The following is a 14,164-nucleotide window of genomic DNA, read 5'->3' as shown; positions in this document are numbered from 1 at the left end:
ATAGAAATGAGATCAGGAGGCAATTTAACCCCAGACAAGCTCTCCTGAAGGCACACCACACCTTGCTGAACTTGTTGACTATTTTGCTAGATTAAAAGAAAAATGAATAATTAAGTAGTTAAAGAATGACTAGCCCTCTACCTCCAGTGGTTTGCTTAGCAATCCTGCAAGAAGACCACGTGGATAAGATAACATCTTAAGAGAGAAAACAAGGAGTTGACCATTCTTTAATGGAGCATGACAAGAGCTTGACTTCCTTCCTTGATGATTCACTGACATCCTTTCCCCTTTGACACCCGTCATGGCTGAGCAGAATCTTGAGAGTTGGCTTTGAGGAAATGAGTCTGCCTTCTCCCCAGGTTGTCGGCCTTTGGATTAAAGGAAACTTTCCTCTCTACCAACAATTGCCTCTCAAGTACTGGTTATTTATTCTCATTTGTGTTCCTGGGTTTTGTTATTGGTTTCTATCTGTTTGATATCTTTGATGGAATCAAGGTATTCCTTTCCATTCTGTTTGCCCCCTTCTGTGGTTTCATTTTGTATTGTGATATCTCAAAAGGTTGCTTTTCATAAAAAAGAGAATCACAGGGTAAAATGCAGGCATAGGCTGTATAAGGCTGTTGTTCAAGCTGGCCTCACAGACTGGTGGAATTCTCACCAGATTGGTGTCAGTTTGGACAAATTTGGCTTTGTAGTGGTATAGAGAAAGTCTCTGGAGAAGGAAATGGCAACCCACTCCAGTGTTCTTGCCTGGAGGATCCCAGGGATGGCAGAGCCTAGTGGACTGCCGTCTATGGGGTAGCACAGGGTCAGACATGAGTGAAGCGACTTAGCAGCAGAGAAAGTCGCTCAGTCGTGTCCGAGTCTCTACGGCCACATGGACTATACATTCCAGGCCAGAATACTGGAGTGGGTAGCCTTTCCCTTCTGCAGGGGATCTTTCCAACCAGGGATTGAACTCAGATCTCCCACATTGCAGGCAGATTCTTTACCAGCTGAGCCACAAGAGAAGCCCAAACTTAGCTTTGAGTCACCAATAAAATTTGATGAGGTTTTTCTTCTGTCTTAATTTTGTTTGTCCTGAGAGCCTTACTTTGATAGAGACTGTGCTCTTCCTGGTTCTCTGCTTGCTGGGGATGTACATTGTTGGCTCTGCATCCAGAAGACAAACACCTGGGGTGGGGACCCAGAACATGAAGTAGACAACTGTCACCAACTCTCATATGGTCATCTAAATCTTCTCTTCTAGTAGAAACTCTTGCTTCTCCAATATACTCTCATTATCATCCTTATTTTTACAACTATCTTTCTAAATGGCATCATCTTGCCAAGGATGATTTGGGCTTTCAGTGGCTCCTCTGGGAAACATTTGACATGGACAAAATTGTTCATTTGAGAGACATCATAGAAAAGAGAGGATAAGATTACTTAGCCCAAATTGCTAGAATTTTTGTATTGGTATGCAGAGGCTACCAAATGAACTCAGAATCAAAAATTGCTTCACTAAAAGATTCTTTGTCCAAGGCTAACGGACAATTTGACAAACCTAAACAACAATAAATTAGACTCATTTCCCTCATAAATTCACCTTTTCCTGGTCTTCCAATTGCTTCCCTATATCCAGCCCACTCTTCCCCCTTTTTCTGTTCCCTCTCCCTCATTGCTATCATCTCCTCTCTCCTCCCCCTTGTCAAGACTCCTTGATTTTTTTCCCAGCGATTTTCCTAGGACTCCATAATAGTTTAGAATAACAGTTTAGAATAGCTTAGAAGCAACTCCAGTTGCTTCTAAAGGTCCATCTTCCTATGGGCAAGGTTGCAGGCAACTGTAGAACTTAATCTTTAGACTCAAGCTGAACTAAGAGCTATAATTAAGGATTTTCCTAAACTCTGAGAGGACCCGCAACTATGCAAAGAAAAACTTACAATTCTTTTGAGTACATAATGCCGAGGGTTACCTGAACCATATTAAAATGCACGTGTTGGACAGGACATGTTAGAAGGTTGGCTCTAACCTTCACAGAGGTTGAATCTTAAATGGCAAAACCTGATTGGACTGACCTAGAAAGGGACCTATAAGATACTTGTTTTCACAATAAGCCTAAGTGTCCAAAATTTAAAAAACAAAGTTTAAAGATCAAAACATACGTCAAAGTTCCCTAGAAACTACACTTGAACACTCTAATAAGATTCAGTCAGATGATAAATCATCATATAAATAAAAGAAAAAACTATAAGATAACTTCAAGCTACACTAAGAAACACCTTCAAACAACACTCAGGAGATAAAGAAGGTGCTGAGGTAATACAGTTCTTTCATCTCACTTTTCATCAAAACTAAAACTAATATTAGAGACCTACTTAAATGACAGAAATTAGAATGAGAAAGCTCTTTTACCTGAATTACAGCTCCTAGCAGAACATTTTGAAAGGCCTTAAGAACAGAAACCATACAGGACCCAAAATAAATGTATGGACCTATAGATGGGACAGTTGGGGGCCCCCTCTCCAACCTCATAACAAAGACATTTGTACACACTCTAAACAGAAAGGACACTGCAAAGAAGATTGACCTAGCTTGCAAAATGGAAGCCAGAACAAAATCCCAGAAAATTCACATCAGAAAGCATGTTCTAAAGAAAAATTGCCCAATATTGCACCTTACCCTTAAACACTGAAGGTTAACTTGATTATTAACTTGAGGGAGTTGCTCAGTCGTGGCTGACTCTTTGCGACCCCATGGACTATACAGCCTACCAGGCTCCTCTGTCCATGGAATTCTCCAGAAAAGAATACTGGAATGGGTAGCCAATCCCTTCTCCAGGGGATCTTCATGACTCAGGGATCAAACCCAGGTCTTTCACATAGCAGGCAGATTCTTTACCAACTGAGCCACCAGGGAAAGCTCAAACACTGAAGGTTAGTTAATCAACCATAAGTACTGATGGTTACTTCATCAATTTCTGGTAGATAAGAGGGTGACTCTTTACAGTTTAAGCTCTGCCATCCTTTCCCAGTTTCCTCTCTGGAGAACATATTACACAGGTGGTAGGTATTTCAAGTAACCCGTGAGATGCCTTGGAAACAAAGAGTATTTGTTACTTCTACTGGAACCATGATCAAAAATGGACAAGGAACTCTTTTAAATGCATTTATTTTAACTGTAACCCTTTGGGCCTATACTGGTATTCTATGACACCATCCCTACTTTTTAATAGAAGAATAATTGGCTTTACTGTAGAGCATATCCACCTTCTTCATTGTGTTTCTGGACCAGACCAATTCCTATGTTTCTATATTCATCTGGAAAGACAACAACATACCTGACAGGCATGCCCAGAAGCTCACTGAAGCCCACTTTTATTTCTCCCTTTTCCTCAATCAGATTTAAACGATCTCAATTTCCATCATGATCCAGTTCTAATACTATATGTATATGGCCTCTGTTAACCTTTGTTCAGAAAACAATAAAGACTGTCAAGAGGATTCCATTTACTTGCTCACATCCTTAGCAAAAGAAGGACATACAGTTTTTTTCTTTGCCAACAGTTCATTTTTTATGATCTAAGGGAGCAAAAATACTCTCCCCTGATATATTAAAAAGTATCTCAATGTATCCTAGAACCCTTAAAACATAGCAACCATGATTTCTAGATTTCGATGGATATTGCAGACAATGAGAGCTGAATCTTTCTGAGATTGTGACACCTCAGTGTGAGCTGACCAACTCCTCAGTAACAGACCCTCTCTTCTGGAAACCCAAACATGAACAGGCCTCTGTAACTTGGATAAGGCTCTTCTCTTCCACAACCTTCTTCCCTAGACACCCCTAAAAACAAAAAGGCTTTTTTTTTTTTTTTCTTATACATGAGATCTAGACAACCCCTTGGGATTTTAATTCAACTTCTTGGGAAACATCAAAAACCCATCACTTACTATAACCTCACCCTTGACCCTATAGCAAAGGTTTACATCTGTTTTAGGGCACTGGAACCTCATGGTTCCTCACGCAGGACAGATGTTACTATTGACTGAGGACACACAACAGCCAGACAATTAAGCTCTTATGAGACTGTTTTTCTATCCTCACGTTACTGCTCACTGCAGCCATACCCTGAGTTTTGCCACTCACTTGCCCCCACCAGACAGAGGGGAATCTCCTGAATGCCTTGACTCAGAGAGCTTTCCTACATCTCATGCAGCTTTGTTACAGACTCCAGTCAAGATTCCTGACTGAACATTTTCTTGCTGATGGTAAACTGAAACCAGAGGTTATCCAGCAGGATATGATGTCACTAATTTAAGCCCTGCTTTAGAATATCATCCCCTTTATGAGACAAAATCATCTTAGATGGCAAAATTTATTGTACTTACTAGAGATTATTTGGGCTTCCTAGGTAGTACTAGTGGTAAAGAGCCCATCTGCCACTGCAGGAGATGTAAGAGACGTGGGTTCAATCCCTGGGTTGGGAAGATCCCCTGAAGAAGGATATGGCAACCCATTTCAACATTCTTGCCTGGAGAATCCCATGGACAGAGGAGCCTGGCAGGCCACAGTCTGTGGGGTCACACAGAATCAGACAGGACTGAAGTGACTGAGCACACACATACCAGAGCTTATTAATTAGCCAAAGACCAGGGAGTATATGCAGATAGCAGAAACAAATATGCAGATAGCAGGTATGCTCTTAGTAATGCATGACTTTGAGATGCCTTGGAAACAAAGAGTATTTCTTACTTCTACTGGAACCATGATCAAAAATGGACAAGGAACTCTTTTAAATGCATCCAGATGGCTAACAGGCACAAGAGAAAATGCTAAACATTGCTAATTATTAGAGAAATGCACATAAAAACTACAATGAGATACCAGCTCATACCAGTCAGAATGACCATCATCAAAAAGTCTACAGATAACAAATGCTGAGGAGGGCATGGAAAAAAGGAGACCCTCCCATACTGTTGGTGGGAACATAAACTGGCAGAGCTACTATGGAGAGCAGCATGGAGTTTTCTCAAAAGACTAAAAATAGAGCTATCACATGATCCTAGCAACCCCACTCCTGGGCATATATCCAAACAAAACTGTAATTCAATAAGATATACACACCCCACTGTTCATTATAGCACTATTTACAACAGCCAGGACATAGAAGCAACCTAAATGTCCCTCAACAGATGAATGGATAAAGAATATGTATTTCATATATGGAATGTAATATTACCATTACATATATGGAATGGAATGGAATATTACAATTACATATATGGAATGGAATGGAATATTACTCAGCCATTAAAAGAATGAAATAATGCCACTTGCAGCAATATGGATGAACCTGGAGATTATCTTACTAAGTGAAATAAGTTGAACAGAGAAAGACAAATACCATATGGTATAGTTTATATGCCTAATCTTAAAAAATTATACAAATGAATTTATTTATAAAACAGAAACAGACTCACAGACTTAGAGAATGAATTTATGGTTACCAGGAGAGATGATAGGGAGGAGGGGCAGATTGAGAGTTTGGGATTGACATGTACCTACTGCTATATTTAAAATAGATAGCAAACAAGGATCTATTCTAAAAAAACAAAAATTGGAACCCTGTCAAACCAGAGCAAAGAAACAAATCCCATAGGCCAAGATAGGTTGTTCTATCTTGCTAATTTCCTTGACCCAAAAAGAGACAGAAGTATTAGCGATGGTACAGACACTACCACAGTTAGCCAATAAGAAATCAAGAGCAGTGCAACTGCCCATCAATACTCATGACAATGAATTTCTCTTGCTCTCTATTGCACCTAGGGCAGAGATCGTACTGCTAATAGCTGTGGCCAGGGCTAGTAAATTTCATTATAATCCTTTCTAGTTGTATAATTCCCACCAGTGGGATCAATGCTTTAATTTTTCACATAAATGAGCTATGTGAACAGCTGGTAAAAATGCCTAAATAATCAAGAATGAGCTTCATTTTGGAGATCTTATCTTGAGGTAGAGTATCCTTTCAATTGGGTCAAATTTGGAATTGCTTCTTTATTTGTGAAATATGAACCCAAGGATAGACTGCCTGAAGTCTCATTTCTACATTTGTTATTAATACTTTCTAAGGTCCCTTTCAGTGAGATTAAACAGCAGTTTTTCTCTGATGTCTCTTCCAAAACACAAATCTTCTGGTCCAAGATCATGTTGTGTACATTTAATAAGACGTTGCAAGAAGGCAGTTTTACATTGTTGGTAATAGGACTGCCTAAGCCATCTGACTCCTTTGCAATATTTGCCATAACTTCATGAAGTCGGGCAACTTTAGTTTCAGAAACAAAATCCTAAAATGCATGAAACTTCCAGTTTCAAATCTGTAAGGTGGAAACAGATGTGTTCTTAAGGGACTGGACTCCATATGGCTATAAGAGCTAAAATCTTTGGCCAGGTGTTTCTGAAGATTTTTATAATTTTAATTTAAAGATTATATCAATTCTTTCAACATGTCCAGAAGATTATGGTGATAAGTACAGTATTGGATTTTTAAAACTTTGTATTGGTTGATTATACTCTTTGTAGCTGAAGACGTAGAAGCTCTATACAGTCATCAAAAACAAGACAGGGAGCTGACAGAGACTCAGATCATGACCTTCTTATTGCAAAATTCAGACTTAAATTCAAGAAAGTAGGGAAAACCCCTAGACCATTCAGTATGACCTAAATCAAATCCCTTACGATTATACAGTGAAGTGACAAATAGATTCAAGGGATTAGATCTGATAGAGTGCCTGAAGAACTATGGACAGAGTTCATAACATTGTACAAGAGGTGGTGATCAAAACCATCCCCCCAAAAAAAGAAATGCAAAAAGGCAAAATGATTATATGAGGAGGCCTTACAAATAGTTGAGAACAAAAGAGCAGCAAAAGGCAAAGGAGAAAAAGAAAGATACACTCATGTGAATGCAGAGTTCCAGAGAGTAGCAAGGAGAGATAAGAAAGCCTTTTTAAGTGAACAATGCAAAGAAATGGAGAAAAACAATAGAATGGGAAAGACGACAATTCTTGAAGAAAATTAGAGATAACAAGGGAATGTTTCATACAAAGATGTGCATAATAAAGGACAAAAATGGTATGAGCCTAACAGAAGAAAAAGATATTAAGAAGAGGTGGCAAAAATGCACAGAAGAACTATACAAAAAAAGATCTTAATGACCCAGATAACCACCATGGTGTGATCACTCACCTGGAGCCAGTCATCCTGGAGGGCAAAGTCAAGTGAGACTTAGGAAGCATCACTACGAACAAAGTTAATGGAGGTAATGTAATTCCAGCTGAGCTATTTCAAATCCTAAAAGGTGATGCTGTGAAAGTGCTGCACTCAGTATGTTAGCAAATTTGGAAAATTCATAAGTGCCATGGGACTGGAAAATGTCAGTTTTCATTCCAATCCCAAAGAAGGGCAATGCCAAAGAATGTTTAAACTACCACACAACTGTGCTCATTTCATATGCTAACAAGGTAGTGTTCAAAATCATTCAAGTTAGGTTTCACAGTATGTGAACCGAGAACGTCCAGATGTTCAAGCTGGATTTAGAAAAGGCAGAGGTACCAGAGAGCCAGGTACCAGAGTCTCCTGGACAGCAAGGAGATCAAACCAGTCAGCCCTAAAAAAAAAAAAAAAAAAAAAAAAAAATCAATCCTGAATATTCATTAGAAAGACTGATGCTGAAGCTCCAATACTTTGGCCACCTGATGTGAAGAGCTGACTCATTGGAAAAGACTCTGATGCTGGAAAAGATTGAAGGTAGGAGGAGAAGGGGACAACAGAGGAGAAGATGGTTGGATGGCATCACTGACTTGATGGACATGAGTTTGAGCAAACTTTGGGTAATAGTGAGGGACAGGGAAGCCTGGTGTGCTGCAGTCCATGCGGTTGCAAAGAATCAGACATGACTGAGGACTGAACAACACAGTTGATCTACAATGCAGGATAGTATTGTTTTTGAGTGAGGGGTAATACCTTGCTGAAGATAATACCTTCTTTGATAATGGTTCTCATAAAATGTGATCCTCAGTCATTTGGTATAAAAGTTGGTCTGCTCCAGGTTGGAAACACAAAATCACTCAGCATTTTAGCAACTGTTAGGCTGTAGGTTTTTGGCAAGGAAATATCTCAACCCATACTGAATGCAGACATATGATAACTGAAATACATTCAAAGCTCATGGAGAACGGAAGCTGAGCGCAATCCAACTGAAAGTGTTCCAAAGCCCCGTGAGGTTTTGGTTTCTGGTTGTGTTCCAACTTTATAGTTTTCCCATCATTATGTATTGTCCTTCTGTCTCTTGAAACAGTATTTTTATTTTATTTGGAACAGGGCTCCAAATTTTAAAGAATCTTATACGGATTATTGCTCTTGTTCTCGTCATAGTGATCATATGCTGGACCACTGCATTCTACCCAGAGCCTTAGATGCTTCTGCGCACTGCTCTCTCATGAGATGATTACCATGATGACATAATAAAAGCGTCTAGAAAACCTCATGATAATAGTGACCAAGGAGACAACTAGATAAACTGCAAGAGTGGAATATCTGAATCTCTAGGGTTCTGTGAGTTACTCAACCTCTCACAAGCATGAGAATGACGAAAGCAAGAATGAAGAGACTGAATGCATTATACAAATGCATTATATAAATGCATAATTACCAGAGTATATATGACCACAGAACTCTGACTCACAACTTTTATAACAGCACAGGAATCCAAACCAACCTCTCAGTAACCAGTCCAGGAAGTCAAACCACAACCTCTGCAGCAACTGACTCAGAGTGGTCAGGACTTGGTCACTGACTCCCAACTTCCATATTTTTTGCCCCGCCTTCCAATCAGAGAAAACCAAATACATTCCTCAAAATTAATCGCATAAGATGCTCCACTTTGGGTTAGACAGCTTCTGGCTTCCCAAACAACTTTTGTCAGAGCTTAACTGAAGCCATCTTCCTTCTGCACCATAAAGCCTTCCTACTATTCTGCCTGCTTTTGGGTCTCTGCCAGACACAAAGTGAGGGTAGCTGACCACCTACTTCCGCAAGTTCTGAGTAAGTAACCTCCGTACTTATTGGGATGATTGTTACTTACACAAAGGAAAGAGAGGTGAGGGGCAGACCCAGGCTGAACCCTGAGAGAAGAAGCCATGATCTGATTAGAGGGAAATTAGAAATCAAAGTTTTCCCTGGATCTCAGATCCTTCAAAACAACTTCATGCATTTCAAAGTGTCTGTGTTCAGGTTCTAAAAAAAGAAAAACCTATTTCATAACATATCTTTTAATTAAAAAAAACAGTGTCTATTATTCAGTTGTCTTCAGCCACAGACAAGGTATTAAATGAGATTCCTTCAGGCAATATTCCAATGAAAATGTTGGTTTGTTTAATTGGTGGCTATTATGATATTGGACCCTTGGACTACCTGATTTTTTTTTTTTTTTACTGTCTATAAAGATGATAAATTCTATTTCATTTGGGACTGAAGTTTAATTCACAGCTTATATGCTTTTGTATTATTTGCTGATATGCTAAAAGATGATGTAGGCACCTAAATAAACCATATAAATTGTTAAAAATTTTAATAGCCACTTTGCAGAATCCTAAAAACTACTGAGTTTGGTGGGATTAAGCAATCAAATGTATGCAGATTCTTTAACAGAAAATGTTGTTTGGGGGAAATATGCTTCTACAGTGTTTGGGATTCTTCTTCCCAAAATATTTATTACTCAATTATCTCCACAAATGAAATGCAACTTGATTTTCTCTGCCTCACAAAAAGAAAAATGCCATTCTAATTTTTGTTTTGTTCTAGGCAAGTATATTGAGAATGGAAGAAACCCTGGAACAATGATCAAGACTTGTTCTGTTTCCTAACAACAGAAGGAAGAATACTGTGCAGTCATTTAGGGCTCAGAAGTCAAGCAGCCGTCAACTGGGACACTCTAAATGCAGAGCCTGCAGAGAGGCCTGCTGAGCTGGGAAAATGGTTGGTGTGGTTTACATGTAGGGAATATAATTTGCTATTTAAAATTTAGACTAACTTTAAGAGCCACTCTTTTCAAAAAATAGAGTTTGTAAGACTGCTTGATCTTAGGGCTAACCTGTAGGAACACTGGAGAACAAGACATCAATTAAAGGCACTCACACTTCAGCTGATAACCAAGAAGGGTACTGCCAGAATCAATATCTAAGGACTTCCCCAGTGGCCCAGTGGTTAAGACTCCACACTTCCCCTGAAGTGGGCACAGGTTCAATTCCTGGTCTGGAAACTAAGGTCTAGCACGCTCTGCAATGCAGCAAAAAAAGAAAGAAAATCAGTATGTAGAGTCAGAAAAATCCCACATTAGACCTTTGATCTTCCAGTGACTACAGAGATGAAGGTTCAGCTCATCAGCTAGTTGTGAAAGGCTGAATAGTATGTTAGGAGACTCCATATAAATGACTCGATTCTTTTTTTTTTTTCATTTATTTTTATTAGTTGGAGGCTAATTACTGTACAATATTGTAGTGGTTTTTGCCATACATTGACATGCATCAGCCATGGATTTATATGTATTTCCTATCCTCCTCCCCCCTCCCACCTCCCTGCCTATCCCATCCCTCTGGGTCTTCCCAGTGCACCAGCCCTGAGCACTTATCTCATGCATCCAATCTGGGCTGGTGATCTGTTTCACACTTGATAGTATACTTGTTTCAATGCTATTCTCTCAGAACATCCCACCCTCATCTTCTACCACAGAGTTCAAATCAATGATTCTTGATTATATCACTTGGCAGTGACTGCTGATATCAGCCCAGTCTTTTAACTTTGGTCTGGGAGCATGTAAGGGCATGAGGTTCCTCCATGGGATATGTGGGCATTTTCTAAGTCATAATGGAGTGCTTTAACTATTGCTGAGTGGCAAGTTTCTTCCCCAAGTCTGCTAATCCATGCCTATAGTAAATTCAAACAGAACAGCCTCATCACTTCCTCAGAATAGGGATTACACTTCAGAGAACTTTCACATATATTATGTCATTGGTTTTGAAAGGCCACCTGGGGTCTGAGCAATTAGAGTTTTAGGGATCTCTCACCAGCCTTACTGAGGTTAGTTAGACATTGCAGGAACAGAAAAGAAAGAAAGATAGCACTAAGACATGGTCCAACTTTTGCGATCCCATGGACTGTAGCCCACCAGGCTTCTCTGTCCATGGGATTCTCCAGCCAAGAATACTGGAGTGGGTTGCCATTTCCTTCTGCAGGGGAACTTCCCAACCCAGGAATTGAACCCAGGTCTTCTGCATTGTGGGCAGATGCTTTACCGACTGAGCTACATGGGAAGCCCTTTCCAGGAATGGGATCCTGTAATTTGCATTCTTATTAGTGAGCTCAGCATGTGAATTCTGGGCTTCCCAGGTGGCACTAGCAGTAAAGAACCTGCCTGCCAATGCAGGAGACATAAGAAACGTGGGTTCGATCCCTGGGTCGAGAGGATCTGCTGGAGAGGGCATAGCACCCCACTCCAGTATTCATGTCTGGAGAATCCCATGGACAGAGGAGACTGGTGGGCTACAGTCCATGGGGTTGAAAAGAATTGGACACAACTGAAGAGAGTTAGCACACACACATGCCATGTGAATCATACAAACAGGCATTTCAGAACCATTGTCCGTGATCCTCAAGCCATTCGTGTGGAGCAGTATACCAGGGATCTTGTCTTACTTGTTCTCAGCAACAAATAATTATTTGTAGACTAAATGAGTGAGTGAAATATTAAATGATAAATTAACTGAAGTATGAGGCAAATAAGAATTAAAGATCACTTTTATATATATATATATATATATTTTTTCTTCTATTCCATTTCATTTTGTATCAGAATGCCTAGGGATCCTGTTAGAAATTAAGATTCCCTAGCCCCATCCTACATTCACACTCCCCATTCCTATAATAACAGGGTTTTGTTCAGTCCTCTGGACATCAGCCTCTTTTCATTATTAACAAAACACAGTGAAGATAATGATTGCAATTAAATCAAATGAGATGTAATTTATTATCACAAAAGCCTGGAACAGAAGATTTTGCTATCCACATTTTATATATGGAGAAACATTAAGCAGAAAAGATAAAACATTTTCCTATTACCTAGTAAGAAGGAGATCTACAAGCTTAATTCATACCACCATTCCCAAGTACTTCTAACATCATGGAAAAGAGAGCCTGCACATTTATAGAGTGTATTCATCCCCCCATCCTAAATGTTGAGATTGAAGGAGGGCAGCATGCAGTTACCATATCACAGAGTCCTTTCTAACAAATCAAATCAATCAATAAGTATGCAGTGACAGTCTCATAGGTGCAGCAAAAATTAAACAGTAATATTAGAACCAGATATCAAGGAAAGACAGTATAGAAAAGCTTCAGAACAATGCCCCACTCTCAAATTAATGACAGAAAGGTAAGCTATAAATCCAAAGGTGTAAAAGCAGGTCATGCTTGCAATGAACTGAGATGGTATCTAGGAAAAGGGAATCAAGCCAGACATTGGAGGGAGACAAGTTTTAATAGCCAAAATGGAGTGGACAGGTGTTCTTTTTATCTCTTTATTCAGCAATTATGGATTATCTTTTAGATGCTAAAAGCTATCTTAATTAACAAGTAGGCAGTTTTGCCAATATGCCATTCATTTGGGAATCATCTATATCCATTTCCTGTGGGCTGAATGGGACTGACTGTATCCACCTGCCTCAGGGGTAGACACATGATTCAAGCATGGGCAGTTAAGTCCTCCATTCTCTTGGCCCCAGTGGGATAAGCATGGGACCCGAGAGAACTGACCAGAGTCCTCTCAGAAGTATCTTTTCAGAGAAATGAAAAAATACTAACTTTCCCATCACAAGCTATATATTCCAATATAAACATAGCTATATATTCCAAGTATGTAGTGGCTGCATAAGGTCGTCTTCTCTGGCTGCATGGTGGGAGCCTTATTCTATGAGAGAAAATATAGGCAGCAAGCAAAAGAGTGAATACTGATATTAATAAAAACTTATTTGACTCTCTGAACCCAGGTCTGACTCAAGTCTAAAACGTATCAGTATTTGAGCCAATGAACTTCCTTTTATGCTTAGGGGGTTTAAGTTTAGTTCCTTTCTTTTGCAGCCAAAAGATATTCCAACCAGTAAAGCAATGATAGAAAATAAAGGAATCAGCAAGATAATAGCTAAGTAAACAAGAACACTAATAATTGTAATGCAGTGTGATACAGGTTGTAATAAATCTTAAGCACCAGTTGCCAGACCAGTGTAGAAAAGGGTCACCTTATTCCTTATCTGGAGTTAGAACCATCACACTTCTGCCACTGAACGATATCAGCCGGGATTATTTAGACTTTATCCCTCTAATTAATCTTTTTCCTCTATTATAAGTGGAAATGATCCAACCAATCAGTAGATATTGTCATCTAAACACATAGCATGTAAGCATTAAAAAATGGCACAGAAACCATGAAAGAGATTCTTCCTTTATTTTCTCGACTTATTAATGAAGGTATAATTTATAAGCAATTTTAAATTAGACTTTTCTTTACTAGGGAAACTTCCTGAAACTTAACATCAAAAGCACTATTTACCACCTCTTAGAATCCTTTATTTTCTAGTTAAGTAGAAAATGCCCAGTTCAACAATGATCTTTAGGTCCAGAGATCCTCTGAAGCTAAATAAATATTCTTTGAAAATTGTTTTAATTTGTTTTTAGTCTCAAAGGAGTTGAGGAAAGAGGTAGCACAAAATGAGGGAAAGGGAAGAACCTGAAAGGAGATAACTCTGCATGTACAAAATCATGCCTATGTTGTGTTAACTACAGTGATGGATAGCAAGTAGTTACCAGTCATATCAAAGTTAGCTTGATTTCAAGTTACAGCCAGTATCCATCAATGGCAGGGGGAAAAAATAGCAAATATTGTACAGGATTGTCAAGAGAAGAAGCACCAAAATTTGGGAGGCTTTGCTGTAATTCAAGGGAAGGGAAAATTCTCAGTTCTAGAAAATATAAAAAAGTCAGTGTGAATTCCTAGATCAAATGGTAAAAGATGCTGGGAAGTAGAAGCAAAGTGGGCTTCAGAAACACATGCTAATTCAAAGTATGGAGA

General features: G+C 39.2%; 1 non-coding gene across 1 annotated transcript; it reads right to left on the bottom strand.

Annotated features, from left to right (window-relative positions):
• Positions 1-11,282: 11,282 nt before the first annotated feature.
• Positions 11,283-11,354, bottom strand: TRNAC-ACA (transfer RNA cysteine (anticodon ACA)). Its single transcript has one exon. It is a non-coding gene; the product is annotated as a tRNA-Cys (tRNA).
• Between the last annotated feature and the right edge of the window lie 2,810 nt (positions 11,355-14,164).

Source organism: Muntiacus reevesi, chromosome 3, assembly GCF_963930625.1.
Source record: "Muntiacus reevesi chromosome 3, mMunRee1.1, whole genome shotgun sequence".
Classification (NCBI taxonomy): domain Eukaryota; kingdom Metazoa; phylum Chordata; class Mammalia; order Artiodactyla; family Cervidae; genus Muntiacus; species Muntiacus reevesi.
Note: the sequence above shows the minus strand (reverse complement) of the source record. Positions and strands in the feature narration are given on the sequence as shown.